Source organism: Sus scrofa, chromosome 17 (genome assembly GCF_054392235.1).
Source record: "Sus scrofa isolate SSC_HxYL_T2T_F1_AM1 chromosome 17, Sscrofa_HxYL_maternal_Yorkshire_Landrace_v2.0, whole genome shotgun sequence".
Lineage (NCBI taxonomy): Eukaryota > Metazoa > Chordata > Mammalia > Artiodactyla > Suidae > Sus > Sus scrofa.
In genome coordinates this window covers 60,443,633-60,468,586 of record NC_139399.1, presented here as the reverse complement: position 1 = coordinate 60,468,586, position 24,954 = coordinate 60,443,633, and the positions used below count along the sequence as shown (strand labels likewise).

The following is a 24,954-nucleotide window of genomic DNA, read 5'->3' as shown; positions in this document are numbered from 1 at the left end:
GAGCGTCCTGTCACTGCATTAACCAACTGCCACCGACTTGTGCCTTAAGACAACAAGAGTCACCATCTTACAGTCAGGAGGTCAGAGGTCCCTGGGCTACCATCGGGGCATTGGTAGGGCTGTGTTCCTTCTGGAGGCTCGAGGGTGTGCCTGCCTCTTCCAGCTTCTGGTGGCCACTCTGCCTTCACTGGCTCCCAGCCCCCTCCTCCGCCTTCAGAACCAGCCGTGGCAGGTCCAGCCTTTCTTGCTGCTCCCTCTTCCACTTCCCTGTGGTTCCACTGGACCCACCTGGATCCCCCAGTTCTGGTCTCAGCATCATAAGGTCAGCTGCTCAGTGAGCTTCATTTCATTGGTAGCCTTAATCCCCCCTCCCCCCGTGCCTTGTAATGTCCACGCACAGGGGCTGGGGAGCAGGGCCTGCCCATCTTTGGGGGGCAGTTACCTGCTTTCCTCACCTCCTTTGCTCAGCTCTGAACTCAGCACATAATGATGTGTGTCCCTGGGCTAGTTACGTTCTCACCACAGCTGGGGGGCCCCCATCACCCCAACTGACAGGAAAGGGGTATCAGAGGCATGAAGTCACCTGCCAGAGGCCACTCGGTGGGAAAACTGCCAAACTGGGACTCAGGCCCACCTCCACCCATGTGCTACAGGAGCCCTTGCCCTTGGCCACCATGGGGGGGGGGCTCTGTCACCCATCATAGGCCACCTCCTTCCCTGGTGCTGCATGCAGAATAGTGGGGGCAGTCCTAGGTTCCACGTGTCACTTACACAGGCAAGGGACCCACTTCTCTGAGCCTCAGGGGCCTCCTCCCTGACCTGCCCCTCCGCACACACACACCACCGGTGTGTGGAAGGAGCCAGTGTGAGAGTGTCTGGTGCAGAGACCTCACTCAGGCCTCACTAGTTGAGTCTGTATGGAAGGTGGCCGGTGGCCTGTAGCCCTGAGCTGGCCTCGGGGGTCGGCGGGTGGCGATGCTCCTGATGTACCATAATGCCGTGGAAAACCCTGGAAACCCAAAGATGGTGGAAGTGAACCTGCCTTGGCGAGTGCCTGGGCCAGGTGCTCGCACACCTGTGTGCTCACCTGCCCCAAAGCCTCCTGGAGACTTCTCATCCCGGCAGCCTCAGCACACAGCCGGGGAAACTGAGGCCTGGATAACTGGCTAAGAACCCCCTCCATTCATGTGAGCAAGCCCCAAGATTTATTGGGACTGAACTGGATAAGAGAGCCCTGGACAGGATTTCCTGGTGTTGAATGTGTGTCCTGGCTACAGCGGGGGAGAGCTCACGTTCCAGCAGGAGACAGACTGTAAACAGAAGGCGCAGAAGGGATGGAGTAAGTGGGGGGGGGGCAGGTTAGGGGAGGCGCTGGAGTAGGCGGGGGACGGAGCAGGGAGGGCGGCAGGCGGTGGGATGGCGAGTCCTCAGCATGTGCCTGGACCACACGAATCGTGTCACTGGAACCACGGCCAGGAAGGGCAGCCACCCTGCGAGGTAGGACTCCCCTGTTTTTCAGGTGAGGCTGGGGGCTCAGAAAGGCCCCCTGCTGATGAGCACACATCAGGAAGTGGCAGAGTTAAGATCTGAACCCAGGTCTGTGTGCCTCAGGCACATGTACGCATCAGGCTGCCCCTCCCCCCAGAGGGGACCACGAGGCCACAGGGGGTGTGACCCCTGAATCTCAGATCTTTGGGGTCACAGTGCTACACTGGAGGCTATCCCCGTTCCCCCAGAAGAGAGGAGGAGAAGCAGGTGCCTCCTCAGATGCGTGGGGAGAACCGATCACGGAGATTTGTTTTGAGGGTCTACACCCCTGAATCTGGCCATGAACCCATGCCTTCGCCTGTGGCTATTGTGAGCCTCAGGAATCCAACTTCCTTCCACGGTCAGGTGGCCGGGCGGGGAGCCCACGGTGCCCCCTAAGTGGGCACAGCTGTCAGGCGTCCCTCTTTAGAAACATTCACGTTTCCGAGACACTAAATCCTTTCCTTCCTAATGAGCATTTCCCCCCACACATCCGAGTCGGAACAGATACATCCTCCCGGCCCAGCCAAGGCAAAGTTTGGGCAGAAATTTCCCTGATGCTGAATCCTGGGGCGCATTCTAAGGTGAAGAGGAGGCCCCTGGGAGCTGGAGCCAGGCTCTCCGTGGAGCCCTACTGCCCCCTAGAGGGCGGGATCCCAGAGCCCAGGTGGGGGGGACCTCCTGCAGCTCCTCTGCTTCTCTGCCCCTCCTCCCCTTCTCACCCCAGAACAACCTTTAGCCTGACCTCTGTCCATCCCCGGAGTCAGCATGACGTAGGGGACCCCTGGCTCCACTGGCCGGTCCCAAGGATCCAACTTGCTCTGCCCCAAGTGGCAGCCAACATCCACAGGTACTTCTGCCCAGCCTGGGTGAAGACCATAAAGCCCTAAACCCCCCCAAAAAACACGGTGCCCCAGGCCCCAAACCTGATTCAAACAAGCCTCACATTAAGCTGTAAAATGAGGAAGGTGGAAGGCGCAGAGTTTTGCGTGGTGACGACCTCTGGGCCTCGTTTGGTTTTTTAAAATAAATATCCCTCAAATTATGAACAAAATGTTTGGGTGCATGGCTCTGCCCATGCGCCAATAATGTTAACATTTAAGGATTCTTTTCGGAGGATTCGCTCCTGCCTATTCAGCGAGTCCCAGGAACTCTGCAGGTGTGAAGGCTCCCCGTAGGTTCACTCACTGAGACCTCAGGATGATGGTTCTAGGCGGTTGTGTGGCTGCTGTCCCTGTTTTATAGGCTATGAAAGCGAGGCGCAGAGGGATGAAGCCACTGGCCAAGGTTGCATGGCCAAGAAGTGAGAGAGAGGCCCCAACCTGGTCCTTCTCAGCATCCAGGGTCCAGCTTCAGTGTCCCCTCTTCTGAGAAGCCTTCCCTGAGCCCCCACCCCAGCTGGAGCTGCTCTGCTCCACCTGCCCCCAGTGCTGCTGGTCTAGCCCCTCCTTGGCTTCCTTTGCAGCTCCACCTGCAGCGGCAGGGGTGGGGGGCGGGGGTGTGTGTGGGGCTCTGTTCTGGTTGGGTCTGCCGCCCCCAGTGCAAAGGCAGATCCGTGTGGGCAGGAACGGGATCTGTCTGCCTGGCTTCCGTATCCCCAGCAGCGTGCCCGGCACGTGGAAGGGGAGGTCCCTCAACATGTGTGGAATGAATGAATGAATGAATGAATGAAGACGTACAGCTCCTATTCTCAGCAAGCGCCCACCCCCTGGAGGGAAATGGGCCTTTCTGTGGAGCAGGTTGAATGGCACCTGCCCCCGATCCCGATGTCCTCCCGGAACCTGTGAGATGGCACCTTATCTGGAAAAAGCGTCCATGGGGATGTAATGAAGTTAATAATCTCAAGATGAGCTCATCCTGGATTACTGGGGGTGGGGGGAGATCCAGTGACAAGGGTCCTTATGAGAGGAGGGAAAGGCACAGACACAAAGAAGGCCACACGAAGATGGAGGCAGAGACTGGGGTTCTGCTGTGACAAGCCAAGGGACATCTGAAGCCACCAGAAGCTAGAAAAAAAAAGGTGATGAAAGATTCCTCCGTCGATAGAGCCTTTGGAGGGAGCCTGGCCCCGCTGACGCCTCGACTCAGGACTTCAGCCTCCGCGTCTGTAAGAGAACAGATTTTGGTTGTTTCAGGCCCCTGGCTTGTGGCAACTTGTTATGGCAACGCCGGGGAAGAACGCCCTGAGCAGGCACAGGTGGTTTATCAACATGCGAACACCCCACAGAGGGGCGCACAGGCCTGGCCACGAGGGGTGCCAGCCGAGGGCCCTCTGGGGTGGGGGGTGCTCAGCCCTCCACGCCTTTCCTGGCAGAGATGCGAGACACCCGCCCCCTCGCAGTATCGGTCACTGCTCTGCTATGACCCATCGTCCCCGTCTAGGCTAACCCACCTTGTGGATGGCCTAGAACTGCCAAAGGGAGCAACCCTCTTACCCGCAGGTGTGCAACTCACCTAAGCGCACAGGTGCTCGCTCCCCTCCTGCGCAGGCCCTCCCCTTCCAGCCTGCCCTTCGCCAAAGCCCCTCCCGCTGGGAGCTTTCCAGAACCCCCTGCTTGGAGGTGCTTCTCTCTCCCCCTTGGGTTCTTCTGGCCCGAGTCCTTCCAGCCACCGAACTTCGGGAATGACCACGGCCTGCCCCACCTGTCTCTACCCGCCACCTGGCACAGAGTAGAGGTGCAGCAGGTAACAGGGACCGTGTCCTCGGTCAGCCTCGTGCTCTGCTGCCCTCCACCCCTGTGCCACCCACCTCTCACCCCCCCTTTCCTGTCACCGACCTCAGACCCCACTCAGGCCCCGCCCACTACCTCTGGCTGCCCTCTCCCACCTCACCGGGTACCAGGTTCACAGCCTCGGGGCTGAGCAGGCTTTGCCTGGCGGCTTCCAGTTCCTAAGGAGACCTCTGACTCCACCCACTAGATTGTCCCGCCCAGGTGGGTCAAGGGCATTGATCTTAGACCCCAACCTCCCAGCTTCTGAGCGGTACCTGACAATGCCACTCAGCCTGTAGACTCCCGCCCGACGGGAAGCGCCGAGGATGGATGACTCCCTGTGATCCGCATGGACCATAATAAGGACTCGATAACATTAGCCAGTGTCCTGGGCGATGACGACCTCGATGGGGACACTCTCATCACCCCCAGCTGGCCCCAGGTCACTACGGGGATCCGGGCGCATGCCGGGGACAACATCCCAGCCTTGGTCCAGGCCAGCGATACCCCCGAGCGCCGTGTGGGAAGGCGCTGGTCCTGGACGTGGTCCACGCTGTCCTTTCTCATTCGGAGTCGGTTTCTGTGGTGCCGGCAGATGTTTTCAAAATGATGCGCGCATACTTCTGAGGTCAACTTCTAATCAAAAACGACTTCTAGACGGTGCCCTGGTTTAAAAAGAAAGAAAGAAGAAAACGAGTGAGTCATCCTCCAAACCATTTGAATGAAACAAAGACACAACAAGCCCTCTGCTTTCCTCTTGCGCCAGAACGGATTACCTCAGTCCTGCAGAGACGCAGCTGGAGGGAATTAAAGGGGATCTCGGGTTCCCCAGATAGTGCAGGCGGCACGGCCGGCCGCGTGACTCACGGCCGGAGCCGCAGGGAAGGGGCGGCTCTGGGCAGAGTCTGGACCCCTCGGAGGGGCCGAGGCCTGGGCAGCGGCTCCAAAGGGGGCTCTGAGAGCCTGGCACCGAGGGGTAAGGGGCCTGGAGGCCAAGGGACTGCAGAGCCAGGAGCGGACAAGGGCTGAGGGTGGAGAGACCCTGACACTGCAGGGATCCCTCCTCCCCAATATCTTCCAGGGACCTGGGGAGGTGCTGCCAGACCCAGGCAGGGTTTTACAAGTGTCCCAGATGCCTGTAAGTATGATTCTAGGTGCAATGCCAGCAATCTCTTCTCTGGACTCCCCCAGGGTGCCACCATCCAACCCCCTTGCCCTCTGGGGGAGGGGCACGCAGCCATTTCCCAGGAGTCTGGGGGTTCCCTTCTGGAATGTTCCCGGGCCAGGAACTGAATCCGAGCCTCAGCCGCAACCCGTGCCACACAGCAGCAGTGCCCAATCCTTAACCACGGCACGGGGTGGGGGATTGAACTTGTGCCTCCACTGTGACCTCAGCCACTGCAGTCAGATCCTTTACCCACTCTACCACAGTGGGAACTCCTCTAGTTTTTCTGATTTAACAGTATGTCCACTTCCACCTCTTGATTTATCAACTTTAGATGATATCAAACAATTCCTTCCAGTGAAAGATGAGGAAATTGGCATAGTTCCTCTGACTCCTGTACTTGTCCTCCTATGCGTGTCATTGTATTACTTTTACTTCATGGACCCTGAGGTCAGTATGCCTGAATTCAAATCCCACCTCTGCCATTTTTTGTTGTGTTCCCTTTGGGCAAGTTGCTTAACCTCTCTGTGTTCCCATTTCCTTATTGGTAAAAAATGGAGATACGCATAGCTGCTCCTTCATAAAGTTGCCATGAAGATTAAAAGTGTTACTTCATGCCACCTGCTTAGAACAGTGCCTGGATATGTAATGTCTCCATGTGTTACTATCATTTCTCATTATCCTGTTCTAGAATTTAGAATGAAATCTTCTTTGAACTGTCAATAGGCTGACTCAAAAAATTGAAAACTAGTAAACAGCCCTTATGACATCACCAGGTAAATCATATTTGTTAAGGGTGAGCAGACCCATGAAGAAGGACATGTGACCCCGAGTCCCTGAAATTTTCCCGCTCAAAGGAGAATCCCCCGAGGGCCAGGTCTAACATATATTCTTAGTTTCTTTCTCGAAGTCTTTGCTTCTTCTGTATAATTATCACCTGCCACTTTTAAATATTGTATATGTCATCCTCTTTCTGAGATTCTTTGTCAGGAGGTTGACCTAAATCTTTGGGTAATTTTTTTGCATACAACGCATGGATTGTGAATTTCCAAATTCCTGACTGTCTAAGAATATATTAATTTTCCTTAGCTGTATAAAGAGCCCTAGATTGAGAATCTTTCACCCTGAGAACACAGAAGACACATCCTATCGACTTCCGGCATCCGAGCGGAGGACAAAACTGGTGTTGATCTGATCCTCAGTCTCTGGTAGTTTACCACTTTCAAAATTATTACTTCCAAAAGCCTGTAGGGTAGGCTCTTTATTCTTAAGTGTTTCAAAAATTTCCCTTGATGTCTATAAGTATGTGTCGGAAATGGAACCGGGTGGAGCATGTAATTGAAGACGCGAGTCTTTCTGGGGGTGCAGGGGAGTGTCTCCTCTCATTTCTTTAATTATTGCCTTCCTCCCCTTCAGTCTCTCTCTTCTTTCAAAATTCCCATTTTATAGCAGTTGGAACTCCTGGAGTTATCCTCTTTGTTTCGACATTTCTCTTACATTTCCCAGCTTTGTCTTTCTCTATTCTGGGAGATTTCTTCAGTTCTGTACTCCAGATTACTAACTTGATCATTGGCGGTGTCTTATTTCTCAGCCCACTTACCCAACTTTTCAGAGGTACTCATATTTGTCACTTTCGAGAATGACTCCTTCTTCTCTGACTCCTCCATTTTCACAACAACCTACTCTTGTCAAGGCAACAGTCTCCCGAATGCTCCTAAAGATAAAAAGTAGAATGAAAATCATTTTTCTTCTTCTCCCTGACTTCTCTCTGCCTATTCCAGAGTGAAGCATTCTGTTTATCGACTCTGATCCTTCCCTTTTCTGACGTTTGTTTTCTCCAAATGTCCTGAGATCCCTTGAACATCGTTTTCACATTTATAAATAAATAAATAAAGGATCAAGTTGGTTAATGATGGGAAGAAGCATGGGTTTCCACTGCAACTGTCTCTTCTTTCTCTCCTCCATAGGCGGCTCCCTCGGCTGGTGGGATAAGCCACCGGCTGTGTAAAGAGGGGCAGAACCTACCATCCAAGCCTCCCTGTAATGTACAAGGGAAGACAACAAATACACAGGCCAGGGAGACCCCAAATTGCCAAAGCAAAGAGGATTAAGCAAACAGGGGGTTCACGTTTCTCTGGTAGAAGGAAGTCCGTAGGTAGGCAGTCCGCAGATGGTAGGGGCTCAGTGTTACCATCAAGGACCCAGGCTCTCCTGGAGGCTCACACATCATGTCTGTCAGGTGGCTGCTGCACCTGCAGAACCCTTGAGCTTCTGGGAGGAAGAGGAAGGCTAGAGAAGCAAGAAGGGAGGGTATACCTACCAGAAAACTGAAAGCCGTTCTAGAAATCCCCAGCAGATTTCTGCTCACATTCATTGTCTCCAGGGAGACTGGGAGATCAAACTTTTTTTTTCTTTTTACAGCTGCATCTAGCATATGGAAATTCCCAGGCCAGGGGTCGAATCAGAGTTGTAGTTATAGGCCTATGCTGCAGTCACAGCAACACCGGTTCCAAGCCGCATGTGCGACCTATGCCACAGCTTGCAGCCATGCAGTATCCCTAACTCACTGAGCAAGGGCAGGGATGGTACCCACATCCTCATGATTATTCAATCAGGTTCTTAACCCACTGAGCCACAGTGGGAACTCCTTGAGATAAAACTTTTTAGTCAAGTCCTTTGTGATCTAGACCTAAGCAGGGTTCCACTTAGGAAGGAGGAAAGAGATGAGATAGAGACTAAGCTATTAACCGTGTGTGTGATGGATATTTCTATGCCTCCCCCCAGGGAGGGGCTGCTTCTCCTCCCCTCCAGCCCCATGTCTGTGACAGAGCTCTCAATTTGCTCTCTTCTTTTAGCCCCGTGGCAGAATTGCTCTTTGTCCACTCATATTAATTTCCTCCTTTCCTCTTTAGTATGAGGACCCCCATTTTTCCTGGGCACGTGGCCACCTAAAATGACTACATTTCCCAATCTTCCTTGCAGCTAGGCGTGCCTGTGTGGCCAAGCTCTAGCCAACAGGATGGTGGCAGAAGTGAAGGATCCGACCTCTGGGCGCGTTCATAAAAAAAAGAGGGTGTGTGCTCCCCCTTCCTTCCTTTCCATGGGCCAGGCTGCAGGAGTGAACACCTGGGGCATCCGGAACACCCTGGGGATGGCACAGCCTCAGGGCAGAGAGAGTGAGGACCTGATAGAGCGAGCGAGGGAAAGAGACAATGAGACATGAGTCTTGTTTGAACCACTGATATTTGGGACTTTGTTGCATATGTCTCTAAAAAATGTTTGCAGTCCAAAAAGCCACCTTAAAGATGTCTTCTCAGGTCCGATTCTAGTCTTAAATCACCATCACTGGTTGTGGAAGGCAGAATAATGGCCCCTAAATGTGTCCACGTGCTAATCCCCAGAACCCGAATGTTCCCTTCTGCGGCAAAAGGGGCTTTGCAGATGCGATTAAGTGAAGGATTTTGAGATTACCCTGGATAATCAGGTTCGGCTCCATGGAATCACAAGGCTCCTTACAAGAGGGAGACGCGGAGTTCCCGTCGTGGCTCAGCAGAAATGAACCTGACTGGCATCCATGAGGACACAGGTTTGATCCCTGGCGTCGCTCAGTGGGTTAAGGATCTTGTGTTGCCATGAGCTGTGGTGTAGGTTGCAGACACGGCTTGGATCTGGCATGGCTGTGACATAGGCCAGCAGCTACAGCTCCAATTAGACCCCTAGCCTGGGAACGGCCATATGCCTCGGGTGTGGCCCGAAAAATAGCAAAAAAAAAAAAAAAGACAGAGAGAGATGGGAGGATCAGAGGGAGGGAGGGCGATGTGACAGAGAGACTTCAAGATGCTCCTGGCTTTGAAGATGGAGGGAGGAGCCATGAGCCAAGGAGGCAGAATAGGCAAGAGAAGGGATCTTCCCCCTCAAGGAGGAACTTTTGACACCTTGACTTCAGGATTTCTGAACTCCAGAACTGTAAGATCCTAATTTTTGTTTAAAGCCACTGAGTTTGTGGCTTACACCAGGAAACCAGCCATGGGAACCAACACACTAGTTAAGGACATGGTCCATAAGAAAATAAAAATAGCTGTTTCTAGAATGTTTCAGCCAATACTCCTAATGCAAATTCATAAACAGATGAGCTATGTGCATTACTCATTTAGTCCTCACAACCCTGCCAAGGCACTACTCCTATCTCCCCCATTGTACAGATGAGGAAGTTGAGGCTCAGAGAGGTTAGAGAAATCATCCAAGGTCACACAGCCAGTAAGCAGCAGAGCCGGGATATGTTCCCATATGTTCCATCTGCAAAAAACCTAGGAGGTTCAGGAGGGAACAGTGTGGGGTGAAACCCACCACCTGTGAGTCCACTTGGGAACAAAGGATTTGTCAGAACATCCTTCCAATGCCCTAAGCCTCCTTCTTCTGGTTAAAAATAGCCTTTGCTCGAAGTTCCCGCTGTGGGGCAGTGGGTTAAGAATCCAACTGTAGTGACTTGGGTCTCTGCGGAGGCTTGGGTTCGATCTTCAGACTGGCAGAGTGGATTTAAGGATCTGGCATTGCCACAGCTGTGGCTCGGATTCAATCCCTGGCCTGGGAAACTTCCCCAAGCTGGGGTGTGGCCATTAAATAAAAAATTAAAATTAAAAAAAATAGCTTTGCTCGGCAGAAGTTTGGTGGCTCAGAGACCCCTCATTTGCAGCCGCCCATGAGCACTGCAGCCTCTTTCTCCCCTCTGTTTTGGGGGGGCGCTCTCCTGAGTCAGGGGTGCGAATGGGAGCCTGGGGCTCGGGGACTAAGTGAGAGGTCCCCACTCCATCACAACACACCCTGGGGACTCCTTGGATGGCTCCCCGTCAGGGCTGCTTACCAACGAGCTGGCAGGGGTTCTGATACCCAGCCCATGAGTGAGGGGATCGCCAGGTCCCGTGCAGGTTTGCTCTGTCTGTTCTTCCCGCTGCAGTGACACCTCTCTCAAGGCCTAATGCTGCCACGACCTGGGTGTCTGCTCAGGGGCGGGTCCCCTTCCCTCTCTATCTGGACCCCAGCCCCCCATCGTCTGTGACATGAGAGGGGGTGATTAGGACGCACCACATCAGAGACCCCTGTGCCTCCTGTTGGCCCCAGGTGCCCAGAGGTGCTCACTGACCCCAGGCAAGGCATGTCTTAGTTCACAGTCAATGTCACATGCCCTCATACCCTCATCTTTACCTTTTTTTTTTTTTTTTTTTTTTTTGCTATTTCTTGGGCCGCTCCCATGGCATATGGAGGTTCCCAGGCTAGGGGTCGAATCAGAGCTGTAGCCACTGGTCTACACCAGAGCCACAGCAACGCGGGATCCGAGCCGCGTCTGCAACCTACACCACAGCTCACGGCAATGCCAGATCCTTAACCCACTGAGCAAGGCCAGGGACCGAACCCGCAACCTCATGGTTCCTAGTCGGATTCGTTAACCACTGCGCCACGACGGGAACTCCCCCCCTCATCTTTAAAAGGGTCTACCTTATAGGATTATTTGAGGATTCGGCTTGATGATCTCAAGGAAATTCCTCAGGGAAAGCACCTAGCACCACCTTGGCATAGACAGCTCACGAGAGCCTATTGAGCTTTTAATTATTATGACTCTTACACATTGATCCTCTCTAACCAAACTGATTTATTTCTTGTCTTATCCCCCTCACTGGTCAGATTTTCAAGTCTAAGGCAGAGGTTGTAAATGAGTGGTCCCACCAATAGTGCCCAGCCTGCAGATATAGTATTGTTTTAAAACTTGAGACAGGTGCCAAAGGAATCGCTTAGGGTACAGGTCCAGCTGCGAACCTGGAGACCCCAAGTATGAGCATCTCAACAAAGGGTTCATTTTATCTCTCTCTCCCAAGACAGTTCAAGGATAAGCAGATGGACATGGAGGCAGCAGGGAGCCGGGGAACCCAGGCTACCTCCCACTTGTCGTTCTGCCTCCTTTCCAGGGCTTGACCCTCTAGAAGGGCCACCATCACGTCATCTGGGCCTGCTTTCAGCCAACAGCAAGAGGGGAAGAGAGGGTTGTCCTGCCTTTGAGGGCAAAGCCTGGCAGCTGCCCGTATCACTTTAACTCATAGCCAGTGCGTTGGCCTGAGTCTGGTCATTTGGCCACGAATACATGCTGAAGGTGCAGCTGATTCAGGATGGCCATGAGCCCAGCTAAAATCCAGAAGTGCTATTATCAAAGAAAAAGGAGAAAATCAATTGGTGGGACAAAGAGAAACCCGTGACAGACTGTCATTTAAAAACTGGGACATTTTAGATTCGGGGCACCTTGATTATAAGCAGAACTAACGTGCATGGGGCACCCCTATGTGCCCTCCTTGCATCAGCCATGTGAGGGAGGGCACCACAGACCACGCGCTGACATTCAAACTAACCCGCAGTGAGGGCACAGCCAAGCTCCTTCCCCAACCCTGTCTGTGTGCCGGACAGACGGACAGATGCCCAGCTGGGAGGAAGCTTCAGAAAGGCCCAGTGAGTAAATGCCACAGCCCCGCCCGCAGAGGGTGACATCATCCCAGCGTCTGGGGTAGTGTTTCCTGCTCGATTCCTCTCCTCCTGACCATGAGGGTCCGCCGGGCACAGGGCGTCCTTCCAGAGTATGCCTGCTCCCATCTGGTCCTCAGTGGGGGGCTGGGGGGTCATGGAAGGTGTTCGAAGGTACTGTGGGCATCACCCCGCCCTCAGCCCTTGAAAAGGCCACCTGTCATCCTTGCTCCCCTGCCCCGCCGGCCCCAGAAGCAGAGGAACCTTTTGGAGGAGCTGAGCTGGCCGTGGCAAGGGTGTCGCTGTGGAAGGATGCAGGGCCACCCCAGGGCCACAGCTCCCGGCTGCTCTGACAGGGGCAGCGGGGCAGCGTCTGCTTCCACCTCCCAGAGGGTCATAAATACCGCTCCCGGAGATTAGCCGGGCCCCCTGCTCCCGTCTGCGGCCTCTCCAAGGGGCCCGAGGCAGGACTGAGTCACGGCCCCCAGCTCTTTCTAAATTGGACTGAAAATGAAAAAATAAATAAAAGAGGGAAAGGGCCTGATTGTTTTTCAGAGCAGAAGAATGAGCTTTCTTTGTGCTCGCACGTCTCCAGAAGGACCCCAGAGAGTGAGCTCAGAGCAGCCGCTCCCCCTCCCCACACTTCACCTTCAAGGTGAAGCCGGGAGCCAAAGAAAATATTGTGATAAAGTCTCAGTTACCGCTGATGCCTGGCCAGCCACTTGATTAACTGAATTGAGTGCAAACAAACCTCCTGGCTCCTTCCTCTCTGGGAAGGTGGGTGGGAGGAGGCCAGCCCGGGCTCAGAGCCAACTCCTCGCCAGCCAAGCACCACTCGGTGCCCCCCCCACCCCCACACCCCATTTCGTCTCTTGTTTCTCTGACACGGGACACAGGACTCACCACAGAACCTGCAGGGCCCAGTGTGAAGTGAAAAGGCAGGGCCCTTGTTCAAAAAGTAGCATTCCGGGTACTCAAGGCACTAAAATACAAAGCTTTTCTCTTTCTTCTGTGATCTCCCTTCATTTGCTATGGTGTTTTTTTATTTGCTATTTAATGTTCTACATATAGGAAAACATTTAATTTTTTCATTACATTAAATTCATAAGATATTAAATTCAGAGATGGCATGCATTTTTGCCATCCCTTTTTCTTTTTTCTTTTTTGGGTCACACCCACTGCATATGGATGTTCCCAGGCTAGGGGTCGAATCGGAGCCGCAGACGCCAGCCTACACCATAGCCACAGCACTACTGGATCCGAGCCACATCTGCACACTGCACCACAGCTCATGGCAACGGCAGATCCTTAACCACCAAGGGAGGCCAGGGATCAAACCCACATACTCACGGACACTAGGTCAGGTTCTTAACTCGCTGAGCCACAACGGGAACTCTACTAACCATTTTTCATGGCACGATCCCAATTCTAAATTCAAATAGAAGAGCATCTGACCTGGAAGAAGAACCACCCAGATGACACAATTTCTGTTTTGCAGCTTGCACATGCACGTGTACTCCATTCCTCACCAGAAGAGTAGAAACACATACCAAATGAATTCAATCTGTTTCTATAGGTGACACTTGGACAACAGGGTTTGAACCACTTGTATGGGGGCGGGGTTTCAGTAAGTACCTACAGTTCTGCATGATCCCCGATTGGCTGAATCCATGGATGTAGAACCAAGGAGAGATGGGCTGATGGTGAGATTGACTGTCAGCAGATGGATTTGGGACCCACAGCAGGTCCTGGAACCAGTTCTTCTTGATACTGAGGGCGAGTGTCTTTCACTTCTTGGGGCCCATCGACCAACACTCCGCCTTCCCCTTCCTGGCAAGGAAGGAAGGAAGGACTGAGAGGAGAAGGGACTGGACGTTTCACCCCATCTTCCCCTTTCCTTCCAGGCCATCCTTTTCCGTGTAAACGGTTGACTGATACACGGAAGCAACGCACATCAGAAGGGGCTCCTGGGTCATCCGTGTTTCTTTCTGCCTTTGCCTTTGTTCAGCATTCAAAGCGAGTTCTGGTTCTGGCAGAAATCCTGGCCGCCCAGAGCTGACAGTGTCCCCAGTGCGGCTCGGTCACAAAAGTGACACGCTTCCCTTGGATTTGCTTTAAGTCTCACTGACCTGCCACGCATGGTGGGTACCGCAGGATTCTGATGTCATGGGGAACAGGGAACACACAGGGGACAGTAAACACGTGTGGAAGAGCACTGCACACACTGTGTGCGTGTCTCCCTCACGCGCATGCTCCTTGTCCCATCAGACTTACAAAGCGCAAATTCAAGGATAACACTACTAGGAGGTTTAAGATGACAAAAGTGCCGAATGTGGGGCTTTTCTGAGCACGAGGCCTAGTGAAAGAGCACAAGTTGCATAGCCACAAAGTGGATGCTAAGACCATGTTTTTCTGACTCTTGAGATAAGATTATTGTAGAAAAATTAAGCAGCACAGTCAAGCAAAAATATGAATGTAATAATTATCTCTTAATGATAACTACCACTACCATAGGTCATGTAGCTTTCTGGATGTTTCATGAGGGCTATGACACAAGACAACTCATGGGAACCCTCTGATGAATTCTCTAATGGCCTCCTGTCCCACCTAGGCCACGCGGACTCTCCCCGCCAGACCAGCAGGCCCAGCACTGGCCCGCCTCCCGGCCCCTTCTCTGTCCCTCCCTCCCTCTGCCCCAGGCCCTGGGCTTCTTTCTGAGAACAAAGCCTTTCTGCTTTTGCACCTGCCGTTGCCTGCACCAGGGACCCCCTCCACCGCTCCTACGTCACTGGCTCTTCAGCCTTCAGGTCCCAGATCCACTGTCACGTCTTCTGAGAGCCCTGCTCTGACCACAGAGGGCCTCTCAGTCACTCTTGATCGCAGGTTAGACCAGTAACTCCCACCAGCGCTACGCCTGGTGCTGACAGGGCTCAGACGGGGTTTCTAAACCACTCACCGATGCGGAGTTAGATGTTCAGCACTGGCTGAGGCCTGGTGGCATCTACAGCCGATGGGCCCCACCTGGCCCACTGGCTTTCCTAGTCAAGTTTTATCAGAAGAAGCCGGGGGTATTTGTGTCTGTATCCTCTGAGGCTGCTCTCCTGCTGCAGCATCAGAGTTGATGAGTGTAACACCGCGTGGTTGTGAAGCCTTGGGCATTTACTCTCTGGTCCTTCACCGAGTATATTTGCCCACCCCCGGGTTTGATTAGCTAGAGCTTACTGCTGGGTCTGGGGATGGGGTCAGCTTCTCTGGAGCATCATGGCTGCATTAGAAAGGAGTCGATTTGGGAGTTCCTGTTGTGGCTCAGCAGAAACGAATCTGAGTAATATCCATGAGGACACGGGATTGATTTCTGGCCTCGCCCAGCGGGTTAAGGATCCAGCATTGCCATGAACTGTGGTGTAGGTTGCAGACTTGGCTCAGATCCTGCATTGCTGTGGCTGTGTCTAGGCTGTTGGCTAAAGCTCTGATTTGATCCCTAGCCTGGGAACTTCCATGTGCTGTAGGTGCGGCCCTAAAAAGAAAAAAAAAAAAAAAAAAAAAAGAGGTAATACCTAAACAAAGTGGGGGTGCCAAGAAGGAGGAAGGGGAGGTGAAAGCTGAGCCGTCAGCCAGCAGATACAGCAAAGACCGGCATAAACAAAGCGTGTTCCCCTTAATAGTGGTGCTGTGATTCGTTTAGTAAACCTTAATAAGAAGTGACATCTAGAGTGCCTCAAAATTTTTGCCACTACAAATGCTACTGTGATGCACATCCGTAGACACACATCTCTGGAACCCCTCCTGCATTTTCTTACCTAGACTGGTGGTTGCAGTAACCGGCCCGAGCTGTCCTCCTAGGGTAGCCACCTCTGTCACCTTCCAGGCTGGGTGGGGAGCCTGAAGTCTGGCCTCAGCTTCCAAGGGAAGCAGAGGCCTCTTGAGATGCTGTGGAGCCTGGCCGCCCAGAAGGCTGCTGTTGGTGGAGGGATCCATCGTGGGTCACGGTAGCCTCATGTCACAATTGGGAGGTTGACTTTATTGCTGCCCCCTCCTCCTGTTTTTTGCTTTTTAGGGCTGCACCTGTGGCATATGGAGGTTCCCAGGCTAGGAGTCCAATCAGAGCTGCAGCTGCCAACCTACACTACAGCCACAGCAACACCAGATCTGAGCCACATCTGTGACCTTTACCACAGCTCACGGCCGGATCCTTAATCCACTGAGTGAGGTCGGGGGTCAAACCCGCATCCTCAGGGATACTAGCCAGGTTCGTAACCCACTGAACCACAAGGGGAACTCCTATTGCTGCCTTTTAACACTGAGGCAATGGAGGCTCAGAGATGCACAGTCACTCACTCAAGGTCACACAGCCCGTCTATGGCTGAGCAGGGACTCAGATCTGAGGGCTCCTGTATTACGTGGCCAACCTGGGAGGGGGGTGCTGGGGAAGGGCGCTCCATGTGGCACTGCGGGACTGGCCTGTGAGGCTCTGGGATGATTTGAGAGGGTTAAAAAAAAATCCCAAACACAACTCCCCCTCTTGCACCTGTTGGATGTCACTGTGAACTTTTCAACCAAAACCCAAGTGTTTTGTCCTGCACTTGGGGAGAAAAACCATGAGTCCACCTCCCCAGGGAGAAGCAACACGCCGGCCCAAATTGCCCATCAAAGAGTAGGATGGAGGGGTTCTCTGGATGGGGCAGCAGAGGCAGGGGACTGGGGATGGAAGAGAGACAGCCGGGGCCCATTCCCAATGCTGGCACGGCTGCTGAGAGCCTCCAAAGAATCCTTTTTCTAGCAACTCTTGGCCCGGAGAGGGTTTCATGGATGGACCTGGAAAACCCACTTTAATGCCTGTCACCTTCTTTTATAAAATCCACTTAAAACATTCCCATCCTAGAGCACCTGCAGGTCTGTTCTGGGCCCACAGTATCACCTACACGGGTGCTGGTCAATTGCCCAGCCTGCCCTTGGGATTTGGGCCATGGCTGACTGCCAGCTCCCCTATTATGTTCTGCATATAAGTAGACTCATTTTTTTTTTTTACTTACAAAAATGAAAATAAAAATGACCAAAAAAGGAAACAAAATCATTACTCTCAATCATGTGATAGAAGGAGGGCGAACATAAAAACGCACAACCACGCGCTTAAACATATCCATTAATGCAACCCCTAGGACTGTCCCTGGTCCGCCAGAGCCACGTGTCCACCCTTTGGGATTCAGGACCTGGCACACGAAGGTGCATCCGAGGCCACGCAGATACGTGGACCCGGAACCGAACCTGCCACATCTCCCAAACGCCCTCTAGTGGCCCGGGCTCTGCCTCCTGCCTCCCGGCTTCTTTCTTGAACTCACGCCCGCACCGCGACCAGCAAGCCAGGAGATGGGAAAGCAGGTAGCTGGATTTTACAGAGATTTTCTCCCAGCCCCTAAGGGAGTTTTTCCTGGAAGTGAAGCCACAGTCCTCAGCAGCACGTGCAATGAATTAGGAGGAGCTGAGCAACCTGTCAGCCTCCTTCCTAACCCCACCCCGTCCCCTGGAGGTAGAAAACCCAGACCTCCCTGGTGAGCAGCCTCCCAACAGGCTCACTGCCCCATGTGCTCCGGCACCTCAGGTGTGGTTCCTGCACCTGCCCCGGCCCCATGCTGCCTCTCCTTGGCTTTCAGCACTTCTGCAGCACCACATGGCAAAGGGAACCGGGCCCCAGAGTCTTTCAGAAATTGAGGGGCCTTTAAGCCTGGCTATGACCTCTTTCCAGAAATTTCTTTCACTGCTACCCATCCAAAGGAAGGTCGCTGGGGGCTTTGAGGGGAGGGATAGGTCGTGGTCTAAAGACAAAAGCAGGTGGATCTACGTCCCCTCACTCCTGCCCAGGCAGAGGAAGCTGTGCCCCCGCTGGACAAACACCCCTTCCTAAGGGAACAGTGGCACCCAAGCAGTGGGAGAGAGGAAAACAGCTGAGGATTTAGCTGGACTCTCCCTGCCCCACCCCCTCCCTCCCTCTCCCTTGCGGGGAGGCTGCAGTGGCCACTTAGAGAATTTAGCGTCCTGGCGGAGAACTAAATTCAGTGCCGGCGGCAGTAGAAAGAGGTCCGACTGTGGCCACACATCCAAGGCATCATGAATTTGTTGTTGTTGTTTTCTCCTACGTTGGACAGACTATCATTGAAGCTGAGGATCCGTCCCACTCCCTGCTTTCACAGCGCACAGGGCTGCCCAGAATAATGACTACATTTCCCAGCCACCCCAGCGTGTAGTGTGATCACATGACTAATTCTGGCCTCCAGGAACTGGGGGCACTCCCAGCTTCAGGAAGGTAACTTGCCGTGGGAAGGGGCTGCCTCTCCTCCAGCTGGTTTTATCAGAATGAGGCTAAGTTTTTGGTCCTTAACTGCCTTTTATGTCTGTATTTCACGAGGCTCAGGGCTTGGGGGAAAGAGTGTTTCAAATTGCAACAACAGATAATACCATGATGCTCTCTGAGTCGCTACCATCCAACACAGTAAGTGGGTTCTTCTCAGCCTAATAATAATAATAATAATAACAACAACAACAACAACAACCTCACAATGGAGAGTTACTCATTGCTTAGTTGCTTCCAATCCATAAGCACACCCCTGGCATGATCTGGTTTAATCCTGAAAGGTTGGTTTTATAACTTCATTGAAGAAATTGAGCCTCAGAGAGGTTAAGTAATTTTGCCAGGGTCATGCAGCTAGCAAAGCTGAACTCAAGATTATCTGAGGCCAACACTCTTCAGGACATGACTTTGCCAACCCCAAATTGCAACTGCTACCATTTTCTGAGTGCTCTCTTTATGCCAAGGGCTCAATAAGGCCCTTTGCATATATTTAAACTCATAATCCCCCAGCATGTCAACAGAGCAGATATGCTCCCCGCAGCCCCCCTCCCAGATGGAGACAGGTGTGCAGGGGAGAGGTGATGCTGCTCTAAGAAGACTTATCCATTTGCCCAGGGGTGGCTTTCATCTTTTCTCAGACCTGCCAACCAGCTGACCGCTGAAACCAACTGGTATCCCCCGCCTCCACACCCAAGGCCATGGCTTATTACATGGCCATGGAGGAGTGACCCCATTTCTCGACTTCCTGAACCCACAGGCTGAACGTCCTGAACATAAAGACTTTTGCCTTTGGGGAGAGTAGTCAGGCTTGGTAAGGGGATAGCTCTGTAATTTCTACCTGGGCAGTGGTCCCTGGGACGGTCCGCTAGCCCCCACCCGTCTCTCTCACTGCATCCCCAATTCCATAACAAACCAGGGTCTGGGCCCCGAGGCTGGTTATCTAGCTCAGGTGTCTGCAAACTACTGCCCAAGTGCCAAATTGGGCCCACTGCCTATTTTTGCACCACACATGAGCTGAGAGTGGTTTTCACATTTTTAAGTGGTTGGAAAAAATTGAAAGAAGAGCAACAGCTCATAATGTGAAAATTACATGGATTTTTGACTGCCTCTAACAATAGGATGTGGCAGAAGTGACACAGAAGGACTTCTAAGGCCACACAGTTTGTAGGTTTCTTTGGGGACATAGGCTTTTGAAGCCCTGAGCTGCCATGTAAGAAAATCCAGCCACATTAAAGCCACCAAATTAGACAGACCATGGAGAGATTACCTACAGTTAGAGAGCTGCCTGGGGAGCCCCAGCTGTTTGAGCCCACAGCCAGAGCAGCATCAGCTTCTGCATCATTCAGCAACGTCTGCATCAGCTTCTGCATCATTCAGCAGCATCTGCATCAGCATCACTCAGTAGCATCTGCATCAGCTTCTGCATCATTCAGCAGCATCTGCATCAGCACCGGCGGTGAGTAGCGAGCCTTCAGGGATTCTAGAAGCCAGCTTTCCTGCAAGCCACCCTGGCTGACACCGTGTAGAGCAAGGACAAGCTGTCCCCGCCGAGCCCTGCCTAGACTTCAGATTAATGAGATTAGTGAATAAATCATGGCTGTCTTTTAACCCTGCAAAGGTTAAGTGACACGTTCAAGGTCCTCATGAGCTCATAAGGGACAGAATCTCACCTCTGTTCAACTCTAGAGCCTCTTTGCCCTTCACAGTGTGAGGGTACATCCAAAGGGCTGAGCCCAGACCTTGGCCCAAGCAATGGGGGCTGTTGTCCCTGCTGTGGTCACTGCCATTGCTATCGTTTCTGTAAGCTTCCCAAGGCTCCCCAACAATTGAGCCAAGTGAGTCTTCAGCTTAAGTCCTCCGATTCTTAGCCCCAAGCCTTTCCTTCTCCCCCACCTCTGAAGACAGATGAGGTGAGATGTTTGCAGGGCATGTCAAATAATAGAGAATATATATACAGAGGTCGCTCACCCTGGTTCCTGACACAGAGCTCCCAAAGCCCTCGTAAACAGGGGTGCTAGGAGCACTCTTTCTTCTAATATGTGGCGTCTGACCCCAGCTCCCGACACAAAGTTCCTAAGTCCCTCAGAATTTCCTGGCTGAAAGCAGCGTCTTTTGTTCTAAGGAGGTGACTCTGGGTGGCCTCTGGATACAGGCTGGTCACCACAAAGACCGAGCTGTGATTGGAAACTTGGAACTTCCAGCCCCACCCCCGCCCTTCAGAGAGAGGCGAAGGGCTGGCTGGAAAGTGAGTTCGGAATCAGTCACGCCTATGTGATAAAGCGCCACAAAAACCCCCGAGGTAAAGGATGCAGAGTTGGTGAACACATCCGTGTGCCAGGAGCGCGGCGCATCCCAGCTCCACAGGGACAGAAGCGCCTGCCCTTGGGAGGCTTCTGGACCCCCTATGTATCTCTTCATCTGCTTGTTCAGAGCCTTTTTTTTTTCTCCCCTTTTTCTAGGGCCGTTCCCGTGGCATATGGAGGTTCCCAGGCTAGGGGTCGAATCAGAGCTACAGCTGCCAGCCTACACCACTGCCAGAGCAACACAGGATCTGAGCCACATCTGCAACCTACACCACAGTTCATGGCAACACCAGATCCTTAACCCACTGAGCAAGGCCAGGGATTGAACCCGCAAATTCATGGTTCTTAGATGGATTTGTTAACCACTGAGCCACGACGGGAACTCCCAGATCCTTTAAAATACCCTTTCTAATACATTGGCAATAGTAAGAACACTGTTTTCCTGAGTTCCGTGAGATGCTCTAGCAAGTCATCAAACCCAAGCAGAAGTGTGGGAACCTCCATTCATTGCCAGTCGGTCAGAAGCACAGGCGACAACCTGGACTTGAGATTAGCATTGAAAGAGGGGGAGGGACCGTCTGGCGGGACTCAGCCCTTGACCTGCGGGGTTAGTGTCAGGATTGAACTGCAGGACACGCAGCTGGTGTCACAGAATTACCTGAGGTGGGGAAAACCCACCCATCTGGCATCTGAAGTGTTGTAAGTAGATGAGGAAGGCCTTCCTGGCGGGCACTAGGCAGAGAAAAAACCGAGAACTGAATTTTCCCTGTTCAGTCTGGCATAGCCGGGGGCCCCTCCATCAATCCTAGCTGCCACTTTTGCTCAGTCCAAGTAGAAATAGAAATAAGTCAGCGACCCACCTCCCATCCCACTGGCTTCTGCTTCTCCCCGGCCTCATCCCTGCAGGCCAACCCAAGTTACCCTTATATATGGATCCATGTGTAGTCACCCCAAACCCAGGACCAGCTGCAACCCTCAGATCCCAAGTCTTTATCAGCCCAGTGTCCTCCCAGGAGGCCAACTGCCCCCAACAATGCCAGCTCACAGGACAGGATGCCACACGGCATTCTAGCAGAAGCAGCTGACGTCAGCTGAGCAGAGAGTCTTCTCAGAAATGCCCTACAGCTCCCCGAGGCTGGAAGCTCTGCCATCGGGAACTCATCATGCCACTCACTGCTTTCCAGGGTCAAACATCAGTTTGAAGGTCAGCTGCGCCAAAAGCCCTGGAAGCCATGCCCCTCACTGGTCAAGCTTGCCAGTCCACTTCCTGCCCACCATTCCCCGCCTCCATCCCTCAAGCCCTGGCCTTTATCTGACTCTCCCCAGAGTGGAAAGTCTTGAGAGGTTCAACTCCAGGGATGCTGGCCCTTGTCACGCAGGGATGCCCTTGGGGCCGTGGGTTAGTCACCAGGCATCTGGGGTGATGGTATCGCAGGGCTGGCACTAGAGTGGGCGTCCTGCTGGGAGTCTCCTTCCTGCTCCAGCGCACGTCCGGTTGAGTCAGAGAGAGATGGGCAGAAACACCCTATGTGTGTCCAAAGCCCCACCCAACAGGGCTCAGGAGGACCTAGAGCTGGACATGGGTGCAAGCTCTGGACCATCCAGATGGCAAGGTGATAGGCCAGTGATAAAACCACCAGGTCCCAGTAGGCAGGAGCCTCCTGGGAGGGTGGCGTCTCGGTGGCAGTTCCCTCCCCGGAGCAGGCTGGATGATGGTGTTTGACAAAGCCTGAGCCCTTCCAGGCCACCAGCATCAGAACTGTGCTAAAAATGTGGATTTCTGAGTCCTAAGCCAGTCCTGGTGAATAAGAATCTCCACCCTGGGGACTTCGGGACCGTCAACCCCTTGGCCTAGGATGCAAAAGGGACTGTACAGTCACCAAACCCCAGCTAAGGGCTTCAGAAAAGGCTGCCCAGGGGCCAGTGGTGGACCAGGCACTGCCCTGACCCCTGGGAGTCATAAAAGAAGACAACGCATGAAGAGCAAAACCAAGAAATGAAACATAAATGAAATAAAGACAGAGAAAGCCCCGGGCCCTGCGTCAATTTCAGTGTAAGGCGTGCACGCGTGCGCCCTGGTGTTAGGGAAAGAGACAACAAAAGCCAACAAAGAATAAGATTCTTGCAGAGAGTGTCACCTGCTGGAGGTGGACGACGGGGCCCAGGAGGAGGCAGGGCTGGTTCAGACGGCAGACGAGGAAGGCCTTCCTGGCGGGCACTAGGCAGAGGTCCAAGCCGTGAGGCCAGGCACGAGAAGGGGCAGCAAAGAAGGTGCCAAGTGGGACAGCAAGGGTCAGGTACGCTGGGCCCTCGACGTCCAACCCCCCCGCCCCGTCCAAGCCGTGGGCACTCACGGCTTCCCTGCACAGGACTTAGTAGGGTGCCTCCCCTCCACCTGTTTTTACACAAACGTCCTTCTAGACTTTCCACCTCCATCAGGGACAACTCCATCTTTCCCGTTTGTATGTGTTTCCTGTGGCAGCTGAAACAAGGAAGCATAGCCTAGGTGGCTAAAACAACCGAAATTCATCCTCTCCCAGTTCTGCAGGCTAGAAGTCCAACGTCAAGGTGTCCACAGGGTTGGTTCCTTCTGGAAGCTCTGGGGCCAAGCCATCCCATGCCACCCACAGCTTCTGGTGGCTGCCTGGCCATTCTTGGTGCACCCATTGACCCATGGAGACATCACGCCAATATCTGCCCCGTCTTCACGCGCCTTTCCCATGTACCTCTGGGCCCTTGCTTCTTACAGACATTTGCCATTGCATTTAGGGCCCACCCGAGATCCAGGGTCATCTCTCTCTCTCTCTCTCTTTTTTTTTTTTTTTTTTGTCTTTTTATGGCTGCACCTGGAGTATATGGAGGTTCCCAGGCTGTGGGTCAATGGGAGCTGTAGCCACAGCAACATGGAATCCAAGCCACATCTGCAACCTATGCCACAGCCACAGAAACACCAGATCTGAGCCACGTCTGTGACCTACACCATAGCTCATGGCAACGCTGGATCCTTAACCCACTGAGCAAGGCCAAGGATTGAACCTGCATCCTCACAGATACTAGTCAGATACATTTCCGCTGAGCCATGAAGGCAACACCTCAACCTGAGAAACTTAATCATATCTGCAAGGACCCTTATCCCAAATAAGGTCATTTTCACTGGTTCCCAGAGATTAGAACTTGGGCATATCCTTTAGGGGGCACTACTGAACCCACTACAGTTTCTCAGGTCAAAACATTTGGGGTCACTCCTGGAGTTCCCATCATGGCTCAGTGGTTAACAAATCTGACTAGGAACCATTTGGTTGCGGGTTCGATCCCTGGCCTTGCTCAGTGGGTTAAGGATCCGGTGTTGCCACGAGCTGTGGTGTAGGTTGTAGACGTGGCTCGGATCCCACGTTGCTGTGGTTCTGGCATAGGCCGGTGGCTACAGCTCCGATTTGACCCCTAGCCTGGGAACCTCCATATGCTGTGGGAGCAGCCCAAGAAATGGCAAAAAGACCAAAAAAAAAAAAAAATTGGGGGTCACTCTTGGTGACTCTTGTAGCCCACATCCAATCCATCAGCAAATCCCCTTGGCCTCAGCTTCAAGAGATTCCCTCAGAATCTTCCTCCCCCCATCTCCTCCCACCTGGAATACGCTCCCCACTTCCGCTCAGGGCCTTTCTCCTTGCTGGTCCCTCTGCCTGGACCGCTCTTTCTGGAACACTCACTTTCTTCTCTCATCTGCAATAACCCCATCTCAGTGAGACCAAATCAAATCCGAAATCTGGCCAGGGAAAGGCCCAGTCCACACCCCCAACAATCCTAAGTGGAGAATTACAGGAGAAGAGGGTCGTGGGGGGCCAGCTGTTCTGAGCACCCTCCTCCACCCGGCTTTGGGGGGGCGGGGGGGGTCTGCAGCAGCATTTCCTTCTCGCCTCTCGGTTCCGGCCCAGAACCATATTTGCATAATCCCGTTAGATGTGTTCCTTGTTCTTCCCCTGTAGACGTAACCTTTGGCTTTCTTTTGAGTTTCAGGACAGGATGTAAGCGTTATAAACCTCAGCCTGGAAACCCCAGAGTACATAGATTTCTCTTAATTCCACTCTGCAGACCTGGGGGAGGTCCGGGCGGCAGGTACCGTACAGCACACTTTGTGGCCACGAGCTCCTTCGACTCTCGGAAAGCCCCAAACACTCCAGATGTGCAGACCAGCTGGAGGGGTCAGGGGGCCTGTCCAAAGTCACCAAGTTGCCACGTGGCAGAGCTGGGATTTGAGCCGAAACTTTTGACCTCAGGACACGTGCTCTGAACTCTGAAGCTACATTATCTCAGGTCCTTTTAAGCCAGAATATCTCAGCCTCAATGCTCTGGATATCCTGGGCCACAGGATGCTTTGCTGTGGGGCCTGTGCTCACCTCT

General features: G+C 53.1%; 1 long non-coding RNA gene across 9 annotated transcripts in view; it reads right to left on the bottom strand.

Annotated features, from left to right (window-relative positions):
* Positions 1 to 3,473: 3,473 nt before the first annotated feature.
* LOC102168017 (uncharacterized) overlaps positions 3,474 to 24,954 on the bottom strand; it is a 33,629-nt gene continuing 12,148 nt past the window's right edge. Inside the window, exons 3-7 of one of the 9 annotated variants that reach the window (XR_014832601.1) lie at positions 15,708 to 15,865; positions 13,547 to 13,737; positions 7,004 to 7,117; positions 4,514 to 4,903; positions 3,474 to 3,632 (exon numbers count right to left, since the gene is read on the bottom strand). This is a non-coding gene — a long non-coding RNA (uncharacterized LOC102168017). Of the gene's footprint in view, positions 3,633 to 4,513; positions 4,904 to 5,014; positions 5,116 to 7,003; positions 7,118 to 13,542; positions 13,738 to 15,707; positions 15,866 to 24,954 lie in introns of those variants that run through there. The other 8 variants (XR_014832607.1, XR_014832603.1, XR_014832602.1 and 5 more) reach the window with 8 other exon arrangements.